The sequence below is a fragment of the Pelophylax lessonae genome (assembly GCF_965119305.1).
Source record: "Pelophylax lessonae genome assembly, chromosome: 4".
NCBI classification, from domain to species: domain Eukaryota; kingdom Metazoa; phylum Chordata; class Amphibia; order Anura; family Ranidae; genus Pelophylax; species Pelophylax lessonae.
The window spans coordinates 214693045-214705888 of NC_138771.1; positions in this window are offsets into that span (position 1 = coordinate 214693045).

Genomic DNA, 12844 nt, shown 5'->3' on the forward strand with positions numbered 1-12844 from the left:
AGTAGGGGGAGTATGGAACAGGCAGCACCCTCAAACCTTCAGAAGTATGAGATGAACCCCAACAACTTGGAAAGGTGGATCTCTCTCACACGTACCGACACAGACTATCCCGCAATTCAATTGATCCTCAAAGGTTTTTATTGAATAGCGGAATAGGAAATATGATCAAAAAAAGTGTATGTATCTCGCACGTACACAACCACACTAGGCCCCAATTACTATTGTTTGTACCCCTAAAAGGCTAGATGAGGAGTAGGGGGGGTATGGAACAGGCAGCACCCTCAAACCTTCAGAAGTATGAGATGAACCCCAACAACTTGGAAAGGTGGATCTCTCTCACACGTACCGACACAGACTATCCCGCAATTCAATTGATCCTCAAAGGTTTTTATTGAATAGCGGAATAGGAAATATGATCAAAAAAAGTGTATGTATCTCGCACGTACACAACCACACTAGGCCCCAATTACTATTGTTTGTACCCCTAAAAGGCTAGATGAGGAGTAGGGGGGGTATGGAACAGGCAGCACCCTCAAACCTTCAGAAGTATGAGATGAACCCCAACAACTTGGAAAGGTGGATCTCTCTCACACGTACCGACACAGACTATCCCGCAATTCAATTGATCCTCAAAGGTTTTTATTGAATAGCGGAATAGGAAATATGATCAAAAAAAGTGTATGTATCTCGCACGTACACAACCACACTAGGCCCCAATTACTATTGTTTGTACCCCTAAAAGGCTAGATGAGGAGTAGGGGGGGTATGGAACAGGCAGCACCCTCAAACCTTCAGAAGTATGAGATGAACCCCAACAACTTGGAAAGGTGGATCTCTCTCACACGTACCGACACAGACTATCCCGCAATTCAATTGATCCTCAAAGGTTTTTATTGAATAGCGGAATAGGAAATATGATCAAAAAAAGTGTATGTATCTCGCACGTACACAACCACACTAGGCCCCAATTACTATTGTTTGTACCCCTAAAAGGCTAGATGAGGAGTAGGGGGGGTATGGAACAGGCAGCACCCTCAAACCTTCAGAAGTATGAGATGAACCCCAACAACTTGGAAAGGTGGATCTCTCTCACACGTACCGACACAGACTATCCCGCAATTCAATTGATCCTCAAAGGTTTTTATTGAATAGCGGAATAGGAAATATGATCAAAAAAAGTGTATGTATCTCGCACGTACACAACCACACTAGGCCCCAATTACTATTGTTTGTACCCCTAAAAGGCTAGATGAGGAGTAGGGGGGGTATGGAACAGGCAGCACCCTCAAACCTTCAGAAGTATGAGATGAACCCCAACAACTTGGAAAGGTGGATCTCTCTCACACGTACCGACACAGACTATCCCGCAATTCAATTGATCCTCAAAGGTTTTTATTGAATAGCGGAATAGGAAATATGATCAAAAAAAGTGTATGTATCTCGCACGTACACAACCACACTAGGCCCCAATTACTATTGTTTGTACCCCTAAAAGGCTAGATGAGGAGTAGGGGGGGTATGGAACAGGCAGCACCCTCAAACCTTCAGAAGTATGAGATGAACCCCAACAACTTGGAAAGGTGGATCTCTCTCACACGTACCAACACAGACTATCCCCCAATTTAACTGATCCCCAGAGGTTTTTGATTAAATAGCGGAATAGAAAATATGATCCCAAAAAAGTGTATGTATATCACACGTACACAACCACACTAGGCCCCAATTACTATTGTTTGTACCCCTAAAAGGCTAGGAGTAGGGGGAGTATGGAACAGGCAGCACCCTCAAACCTTCAGAAGTATGAGATGAACCCCAACAACTTGGAAAGGTGGATCTCTCTCACACGTACCAACACAGACTATCCCCCAATTTAACTGATCCCCAAAGGTTTTTGATTAAATAGCGGAATAGAAAATATGATCCCAAAAAAGTGTATGTATATCACACGTACACAACCACACTAGGCCCCAATTACTATTGTTTGTACCCCTAAAAGGCTAGGAGTAGGGGGAGTATGGAACAGGCAGCACCCTCAAACCTTCAGAAGTATGAGATGAACCCCAACAACTTGGAAAGGTGGATCTCTCTCACACGTACCAACACAGACTATCCCCCAATTTAACTGATCCCCAGAGGTTTTTGATTAAATAGCGGAATAGAAAATATGATCCCAAAAAAGTGTATGTATATCACACGTACACAACCACACTAGGCCCCAATTACTATTGTTTGTACCCCTAAAAGGCTAGGAGTAGGGGGAGTATGGAACAGGCAGCACCCTCAAACCTTCAGAAGTATGAGATGAACCCCAACAACTTGGAAAGGTGGATCTCTCTCACACGTACCAACACAGACTATCCCCCAATTTAACTGATCCCCAAAGGTTTTTGATTAAATAGCGGAATAGAAAATATGATCCCAAAAAAGTGTATGTATATCACACGTACACAACCACACTAGGCCCCAATTACTATTGTTTGTACCCCTAAAAGGCTAGGAGTAGGGGGAGTATGGAACAGGCAGCACCCTCAAACCTTCAGAAGTATGAGATGAACCCCAACAACTTGGAAAGGTGGATCTCTCTCACACGTACCAACACAGACTATCCCCCAATTTAACTGATCCCCAAAGGTTTTTGATTAAATAGCGGAATAGAAAATATGATCCCAAAAAAGTGTATGTATATCACACGTACACAGCCACACTAGGCCCCAATTACTATTGTTTGTACCCCTAAAAGGCTAGGAGTAGGGGGAGTATGGAACAGGCAGCACCCTCAAACCTTCAGAAGTATGAGATGAACCCCAACAACTTGGAAAGGTGGATATCTCTCACACGTACCAACACAGACTATCCCCCAATTTAACTGATCCCCAAAGGTTTTTGATTAAATAGCGGAATAGAAAATATGATCCCAAAAAAGTGTATGTATATCACACGTACACAACCACACTAGGCCCCAATTACTATTGTTTGTACCCCTAAAAGGCTAGGAGTAGGGGGAGTATGGAACAGGCAGCACCCTCAAACCTTCAGAAGTATGAGATGAACCTCAACAACTTGGAAAGGTGGATCTCTCTCACACGTACCAACACAGACTATCCCCCAATTTAACTGATCCCCAAAGGTTTTTGATCAAATAGCGGAATAGAAAATATGATCCCAAAAAAGTGTATGTATATCACACGTACACAACCACACTAGGCCCCAATTACTATTGTTTGTACCCCTAAAAGGCTAGGAGTAGGGGGAGTATGGAACAGGCAGCACCCTCAAACCTTCAGAAGTATGAGATGAACCCCAACAACTTGGAAAGGTGGATCTCTCTCACACGTACCAACACAGACTATCCCCCAATTTAACTGATCCCCAAAGGTTTTTGATTAAATAGCGGAATAGAAAATATGATCCCAAAAAAGTGTATGTATATCACACGTACACAACCACACTAGGCCCCAATTACTATTGTTTGTACCCCTAAAAGGCTAGGAGTAGGGGGAGTATGGAACAGGCAGCACCCTCAAACCTTCAGAAGTATGAGATGAACCCCAACAACTTGGAAAGGTGGATCTCTCTCACACGTACCAACACAGACTATCCCCCAATTTAACTGATCCCCAAAGGTTTTTGATTAAATAGCGGAATAGAAAATATGATCCCAAAAAAGTGTATGTATATCACACGTACACAACCACACTAGGCCCCAATTACTATTGTTTGTACCCCTAAAAGGCTAGATGAGGAGTAGGGGGAGTATGGAACAGGCAGCACCCTCAAACCTTCAGTATGAGATTGTGTTCACTGTACCCCACAAAGATTGAGTTCACTGCACCCCACAATGATTGTGTTCACTGCACCCCACAAAGATTGTGTTCACTGCACCTCACAAAGATTGTGTTCACTGTACCCCCCAAAGATTGTGTTCACTGCACCCCACAAAGATTCTGTTCACTGTACCCCACAAAGATTGTGTTCACTGCACCCCAAAAAGATTGTGTTCACTGCACCCCAAAAAGGATGTTGTTCACTGCACCCCAAAAAGGATGTTGTTCACTCCACCCCAAAAAGATTGTGTTCACTGCACCCCACAAAGATTGTGTTCACTGCACCCCAAAAAGATTGTGTTCACTGCACCCCAAAAATGATTTTGTTCACTGCACCCCAAAAAGGATTTTGTTCACTGCACCCCAAAAAGGATGTTGTTCACTCCACCCCAAAAAGATTGTGTTCACTGCACCCCACAAAGATTGTGTTCACTGCACCCCAAAAAGATTGTGTTCACTGCACCCCAAAAATGATTTTGTTCACTGCACCCCAAAAAGGATTTTGTTCACTGCACCCCAAAAAGGATGTTGTTCACTCCACCCCAAAAAGATTGTGTTCACTGCACCCCAAAAAGATTGTGTTCACTGCACCCCACAAAGGATTTTGTTCACTGCACCCCAAAAAGATTGTGTTCACTGCACCCCAAAAAGGATGTTGTTCACTGCACCCCAAAAAGGATTTTGTTCACTGCACCCCAAAAAGATTGTGTTCACTGCACCCCACAAAGGATTTTGTTCACTGCACCCCACAAAGATTGTGTTCACTGCACACCAAAAAGGATTGTGTTCACTGCACCCCAAAAAGATTTTGTTCACTGCACCCCAAAAAGATTGTGTTCACTGCAGCCCAAAAAGATTGTGTTCACTGCAGCCCAAAAAGATTGTGTTCACTGCAGCCCAAAAAGATTGTGTTCACTGCAGCTCACACACAGAAAAATGGATGTGGATCACTGACACCTGCCTATCTCCAATCCCACACCACACAGCAATATCGATTGTAGTTTGTAGAACACAGTTTCCCTAAAATTCAGCAGACTCTGTCCCTAACAGGATTGAGAAGAGATCGTAGATCAGGATTGAGTGCAGACCCCACCCCCCACACAGCAATATCGATTGTAGTTTGTAGAAGACACTGACCCTATATAATTCAGCAGACTCTATCCCTAAAATGCCTACAACTCGCCCTGCCTAAACACTCCGACCTGTCCCTCAATTCTATCCGGACACAAATGGTTTTTTCCTGCCTATCTTTCCCTAATCAGCAGCCAGCACGTTGATGTGTGCTCTGTCCCTGAATCTAAGCAGCATAATGACGCCGCTGCGGCTGCCTCGAACTTATAAAGACTTGGTCACATGCTTCAGACGGCCAATCACAGCTACTGAGACATTTGCAGGCATGGCTGGGATGGCTTAAGGCACACCAGTTAAACGATTGTTGATTGGCTGTTGAAAGCCCGCCATGAAAAGAGCGCCAAAGCATGCAAAACCCGGAAATAAAACGACCGAACACGGATTTTTACCCGAACATACAGTAAAGTGTCCGTGTCCGTGTTCGGGTACAAAAAATCCAATTATTCGGTACGAACACGAATAATACAGTCCGTGTTCGCTCAACACTACCAAGAAGGCATCTTTCAAGAGGTTTTTGGGAACTGTGTAAATGCTTTCCATGGAAAATCTTTTGTACTTTGAGAACTTGTTTAAGTTCCTGAGTTTTCTAATGAGACAATATCTCCCTAAGGGTTTGAGGACCACAAACATGTGGGAGTAAAATCCCTGTTACTGCTGATCATTTTCATACTGGCAACACTACCTGCTGCTTTGCCAGTTCCAGAATACTCTCTAATGCCCCATACACACATGCAGATTATCTGCAGACTTTTGTCTGCAGACTTACCTTTTCTATGTAGTGCAAGGGCCTGCCGGATTGCATACAAATTGAAAGTGTTTAGGTTTGACCTCATATTATATGGTTTTGGTAAGTCTGCAGACAAAAGTCTGCAGATAATCTGCACGTGTGTATGGGGCATAAGAAAGCTCTCTTTTTCCACTTATTCCTTAGTGGATGCATGAGAGTCACCATGAATGAGGGCCTTGATGAAAATTCTAGGCAGTATGTCAGGATGCACATGCCAGCAAACTAAATAACTCCTCTGGACGAACTTTTGGGCATAAGCTAAAACATATTCCCTTTCGTGCACGTAAGAATTGGGCACTGGCTAATAAATATGCGCATGTACGAACTTGGGCGCGCACACGTGCCGTCGCGCATTTTCGTGCACACCTGTGACAGATGCTGGAGCCAAACAGGCTTTTAAACTCAGCCAGTACTCAAGATCAGTGCTGCTTCGACCCCAGCTTGACCCCTGACTTCTGCTTCTGCCTGCTTCTTTGGCTCCTATTCTACTGATCGGTTCCAGATCCGTCTTATCTCCTGACCACGTTCCTGTCTATATCCTTGTCAAGCCTCCCGTAGCTGAGCCTAACGTGTAAAGGGGTCACCCTGGTGGAAGACGCAGGCTTTATTTGATGGCAGATCGGACCAACTTGGCTTTAGCACCATCAGACAATTCTTTCCTCTTCCAGAAACCAGCACAAGGATTGTCTGGAAGCATCCTTGTGCTGGTTTCTGGAAGAGGAAAGAAATGTCTGATGGTGCTAAAGCCAAGTTGGTCCGATCTGCCATCAAATAAAAAAGAGAAGAGACGCAAGGAAAGAAATAACAAGAAAACCAGAATAGCACTGAAAAATAATCTATCCTCCTCAATCTGCTCCTGAGGATTAGCATAAGAAGGGGAGAGGCATTGGAGGAAGTTTTACCGATAAGTTTTATCTTTTCAAGCGGATAGATCCATACACAAGCTGGGGCTGGTATTCCATCCATACTGGGATCCTGTACACAGCGCACCACTTACCAATGCTAGACCCCAAGGGGCCATCTGGTAAGTGTGTAGAACATTTGGTGGTGGATTCAAGCAAGTGTCTCCACTCCTTGAGAGCCAGGATAATGGCCAAGAGCTCTCTATGTCCAATCTGGTAATTGCACTCCGCTGGGGACAGCTTCTTGGAGTAGAACCCACAAGGGAGTAAGGAACCATCAGGCGTCCGACGCTGAGACAGAAGGGCACCTACTCCCGACTCAGAAGCATCCACCTCTAGGATGAAGGGAAACCCAGGATTAGGATGAGATAGAATGGGAGCCGACGCGAAAGCTGACTTTAAGCCCTCAAAAGCCTGGATGGCTGCAGGCGTCCAATTGTAGGGATCACTGTCCTTCCTAGTCAGGTCTGAGATAGGTTTGGCCAAAGAGGAGAAGTTGCTGATAAACTTCCGATAGTAGTTGGCAAAACCGAGGAAATGCTGAATGGAACAGAGACTATTAGGGCGAGGCCATTGCAAAACAGCTGAAATTTTCTGGGGGTCCATGGAGAAACCCTCAACAGAAATGATGTAGTCCAAGAAGGCAACCTGAGACAAGTGGAATTCACACTTCTCAAGCTTACAGAAAAGCCCATTCTCCCATAACCGTTGCAGTACCTGTCTGATGTCCCGGTAGTGTGATTCAATGGAGTCAGAGTAAACCAAGATATCGTCCAAATAGACTACCAAGCATTGCTACAACATATCACGAAAGCCCTTTATTGATGAACTCCTGGAAGACAGCGGGCGCATTGCACAAGCCAAAGGGCATCACAAGGTACTCGTAATGACCGGTTCTGGTATTAAACACGGTCTTTCACTCATCCCCCTCCTTGATCCTTACGAGGTTATACGCGGCCCTTAAGTCAAGCTTGGTGAAGACCGTTGCCCCCTTGAGGCGGTCGAATAATTCAGTGATCAACAGAATCTGGTATTCATTCTTGACCGTGATGCGATTGAGACCCCTATAATCAATGCAAGGTCTCAACTCACCCCCTTCTTCTTTACGAAGAAAAGCCTGGCACCCGCTGGAGAAGTGGACTTACGAATGTGCCCCTGGGCAAGCACATCCACCACGTACTCCTCCATGGCCTTATTCTCCGCAACAGAGAGAGGATAAACCCTGCCACGAGGGGGAATGGCACCAGGTTGAAAGTCAATCGCACAATCGTACGGACGATGGTGAGGAAGCGTACCAGCACGTACCTTGTCAAATACATCCTGATACTCAAGATATATAATAGGCAACACTAAATCTGAGGAGGAACAGAGTACCTTAACCAGCCCATGAATACAAACAGCGCCACATCGTGGAGACCAGGAGAGAATCTCGACCGACTGCCAAACAAGGGTCGGATTATGCTTCTGAAGCCAGGGGTACCCCCAAAACAACAGAGTAATGTGGGGATGATATAACCTGGAAACAGAGAGACTCCCTGCAAACAGCCCCTATCGCCATGTCAACCGGAACAGTCTCATGGGTAACCTGTGCCGGTTGCAGAGGTCTGCCATCAATCGCCTCAATGGTTAATGGAGAAAAAATGGACTGCAAGGGTATGGCATTGGCAGCAGCAAACGTACTGTCAATAAAGTAATCCCCAGCACTGGAATCTACTAGTGCTTGAGTAACCACCGAACCTGCAGCCCAGGAGAGGACAACAGTATTTAGATGTTTATCTTTACGGGTAACCGGGGACAAGGAAACTCCACCTAAAATCTGCCTCCGACAGGACCTTAGGTGTGAGCGTTTCCCGGACGGGGGGGACAAGATTTCAGAAAATGCCCACCCAGACCGCACTACAGGCACCGTTAGGAGGCTCCCTCCTCCTAAAAGCCCGCTCAGCTTCGGAAAGGCGAGTGAACCCCAGCTGCATGGGCTCACAGCCAGATGCACCATCCCCCGGAGGCGTGAGAGGTGAGGGAGGAATGGGTGGGAAAGAAAACGCAGGAGCCAATCAGGTAGTAGGCATCTGCAGGTGCTCCTTAAACAATGGTCTCTACCTTAGCCTGGTGTAAATCAAAATTAGGAAGGAAATGAGAGCCTCAAGCTCGTCAGGGAGACCCTTGGCCGCAATATCATCCTTCAACGCATCGGAGAGGCCATGAGAGAAAGCCGCCACCAGGGCCCCATTGTTCCAGTCGACCTCTGCTGCCAGGGTATGTATTTCAATGGCATACTAGGCTATGGTTCGCAAACCCTGTTGGATGGACAGAAGCAGCTTAGCAGCAGTGGCAGAGCGAGCAGGCACATCGAATACCCTGGGGAAGGAGGCAACAAGACTTGGGTAATCGAGTATCACAGGTTTGTTGTTCTTCCGTAATGGAAATGCCTGGGGAACTATCTCAAAATAAATGCCTACCTGGTTTAGGAAACCACAACACTGACTCGGATCACCCCCATAGCGCTGCAGAAGGGAGGGCCGAACCAGTAATCCCTCTGGTAACAGCGATTCCAAGTGCGGGAGCACAAACGGCAACAGAAGCAGCAGCAGGAGAAACCACCGGCCTAGCAGCACCTGGGATGAGGTGCGCTGTGCGTTCAATCAACGTCTGCAACGCCTGAGCAAATTGACCCAAAAAGTGATCTTGTTGATCGAGCCTGGAAACCAGCACGGGGAGCGTAGGGTACCTTCATTCTCAGGATTCATGGCTCGTGTGTACTGTCAAGCCTCCCGTAGTTGAGCCTAATGTGTAAAGGGGTCACCCTGGTGGAAGACGCAGCCTAACCTGAGGTGCGTAGTCTAAGCGCCACCGGTGTTCACCAGAGCTCCTGATGGTGGAGATGGACTTCACTGCTTGTTGGCACCAGGTTGCGTTCCTCAGGGTCGCCCCATCATGAAGTGAGCGAGTTCGGATTCGGAAGCAGGGAAACCGATAGGGATTAGACAGAAGCATAGTCACATGAAAGTCGTCAGCCAATGGGAATCGAGAGCCAGGAAGGTCATCAGCCAAAGCCAGGTCATGGATGGAGGAACACAGAAAATAGAAGATAGAAAGCAGAGATGCACCTATAGAAGCACAAACACATGAGCAAAGGACTGCAAGCCAACAGGTGATATATATATATATATATATATATATATATCTTGTGTGCAACCTCATCACTAAGCGACGCCCAGGAAGCAGCAGGAAGTGATAAAGCAATCAGAGTTTATAAAAGACGGCAGCCAGCACATTTCTAAGATGGCTGCAGACAGGAAGGCAAAGTAAGACCTTGACAATCCTGTACCCGATCCATCCAGTCTGTGTATGACCCGGCCAGTCTGACTTTGCTGCTCTGCCTGCTGTTGTCAGCACCAGCTGTCTGCCTACTTACCTGCTTGCTGAAGCCATCTGGTGACTTCTCCTGCCCAGCATGGACACCTGCCCTGCTTCTAGCAAGACTTACAGGCACTCGTGCTACTCTGTACTACTGCGCCTCCTGTCTCCACTATCAGGGGCCCCCGAGTCAGAGGTGTAAGAGAGGCCTTCCTCATCATATCAGGCTCTGCTACCAGGTACGTGAAAGTACAAAGCAGCCATGTCCGAGCCTGAATGAGGAGCCTCTCCCATGGACCAACTGTGTCATCACCTTGCAGGAAGGTTACAACCGGCTTGAGGAGCGTGTCCAAGCACTGGCTTCACCCACGTCAGCTCCTGCCTCGTCTGCATCCGGGGAATCTTCCACAGCACCTACTGTAGTGATGCTACCTACGGAGCCCGAAGTACCAACCCCAGAAAGGTTCTCGGGTAACCGCAGTAAATTCAGGGCTTTCTGAACTGCTAACTATACTTTGCATTACAGCCCTGAACTTTCTCACTCTAAGCTACCAAGGTGGGATATGTAATTTCCCTTCTGCAAGGTGAACCCCAGTCCTGGGCCCATCGCTTACTTAAACAGAAGAACTCATGCCTGCCAAATTTGGCTTTATTCTTCAAAGCCATGGCCCAGTTATAGGAGGATCCCCAGCGAACTGCAACAGCTGAGGTGGCTCTTCATGGGCTTCAGCAAGGCTGCAGAGTGGCTGAGGACTATGTAATGGACTTTAGACACAGGAGCACAGACACCAACTGGAATGACGCTACCAAATCTGGATGGGCTTATCTGAACCATAAAGGATGAGTTGGCCCGTGTGGGAGTGCCAGATTCTCTGGAAGCTCTGATAAACTTGGAGGTCCAAGATCAATGACTGACAACGCAGGTCAGAGAGGTCTGCCCGGCAGTCCCGACCTGTTTGGACGATGCCACAAGTATTCAGTCTTCCGGGTCAAGCAATATCAACCTCAGTCACACCTGCTACTGACATTCCAGAACCAATGCAGTTCGGCATACTCCGTCCTTCACTCTCTCCAGATGAACGCCAGCGTCGACGACAGAACAACCTATGTACAGTGGGTACGGAAAGTATTCAGACCCCCTTAAATTTTTCACTCTTTGTTATATTGCAGCCATTTGCTAAAATCATTTAAGTTCATTCTTCTTCCTCATGAATGTACACATAGCACCCCATACTGACAGAAAAACACAGAATTGTTGCAGATTTATTAAAAAAGAAAAACTGAAATATCACATGGTCCTAAGTATTCAGACCCTTTGCTCAGTATTTAGTAGAAGCCCCCTTTTGATCTAATACAGCCAGGAGTATTTTTGGGAAAGATGCAACAATTCTTTCACACCTGGATTTGGGGATCCTCTGCCATTCCTCCTTGCAGATCCTCTCCAGTTCTGTCAGGTTGGATGGTAAACGTTGGTGGACAGCCATTTTTAGGTCTCTCCAGAGATGCTCAATTGGGTTTAAGTCAGTGCTCTGGCTGGGCCATTCAAGAACAGTCACGGAGTTGTTGTGAAGCCACTCCTTCGTTATTTTAGCTGTGTGCTTAGGGTCATTGTCTTGTTGGAAGGTAAACCTTCGGCCCAGTCTGAGGTCCAGAGCACTCTGGAGAAGGTTTTTGTCCAGGATATCCCTGTACTTGGCCGCATTCATCTTTCCCTCGATTGCAACCAGTCGTCCTGTCCCTGCAGCTGAAAAACACCCCCACAGCATGATGCTGCCACCACCATGCTTCACAGTTGGGACTGTATTGGACAGGTGATGAGCAGTGCCTGGTTTTCTCCACACATACCGCTTAGAATTAAGGCCAAAAAGTTCTATTTTGGTCTCATCAGACCAGAGAATCTTATGTCTCACCATCTTGGAGTCCTTCAGGTGTTTTTTAGCAAACTCCATGCGGGCTTTCATGTGTCTTACACTGAGGAGAGGCTTCCGTCGGGCCTCTCTGCCATAAAGCCCTGACTGGTGGAGGGCTGCAGTGATGGTTGACATTCTACAACTTTCTCCCATCTCCTGACTGCATCTCTGGAGCTCAGCCACAGTGATCTTTGGGTTCTTCTTTACCTCTCTCACCAAGGCTCTTCTCCCCCGATAGCTCAGTTTGGCCGGACGGCCAGCTCTAGGAAGGGTTCTGGTCGTCCCAAACGTCTTCCATTTGAGGATTATGGAGGCCACTGTGCTCTTAGGAACCTTAAGTGCAGCAGAAATCTTTTTGTAACCTTGGCCAGATCTGTGCCTTGCCACAATTCTGTCTCTGAGCTCTTCAGGCAGTTCCTTTGACCTCATGATTCTCATTTGCTCTGACATGCATTGTGATCTGGAAGGTCTTATATAGACAGGTGTGTGGCTTTCCTAATCAAGTCCAATCAGTATAATCAAACACAGCTGGACTCAAATGAAGGTGTAGAACCATCTCAAGGATGATCAGAAGAAATGGAAAGCACCTGAGTTAAATATATGAGTGTCACAGCAAAGGGTCTGAATACTTAGGACCATGTGATATTTCAGTTTTTCTTTTTTAATAAATCTGCAACAATGTCAACAATTCTGTGTTTTTCCGTCAATATGGGGAGCTGTGTGTACATACATGAGGAAGAAGAATGAACCTAAATGATTTTAGCAAATGGCTGCAATATAACGAAGAGTGAAAAATGTAAGGGGGTCTGAATACTTTCCGTACCCACTGTATGTACTGCGGGAGAATGGCCATTATGTGAGGACCTACCCAACCAAGATTTTTAAGTGCCTGAACCTTTCTTCTGTTAACCAGTTTTTGCTGTCCCACAACTC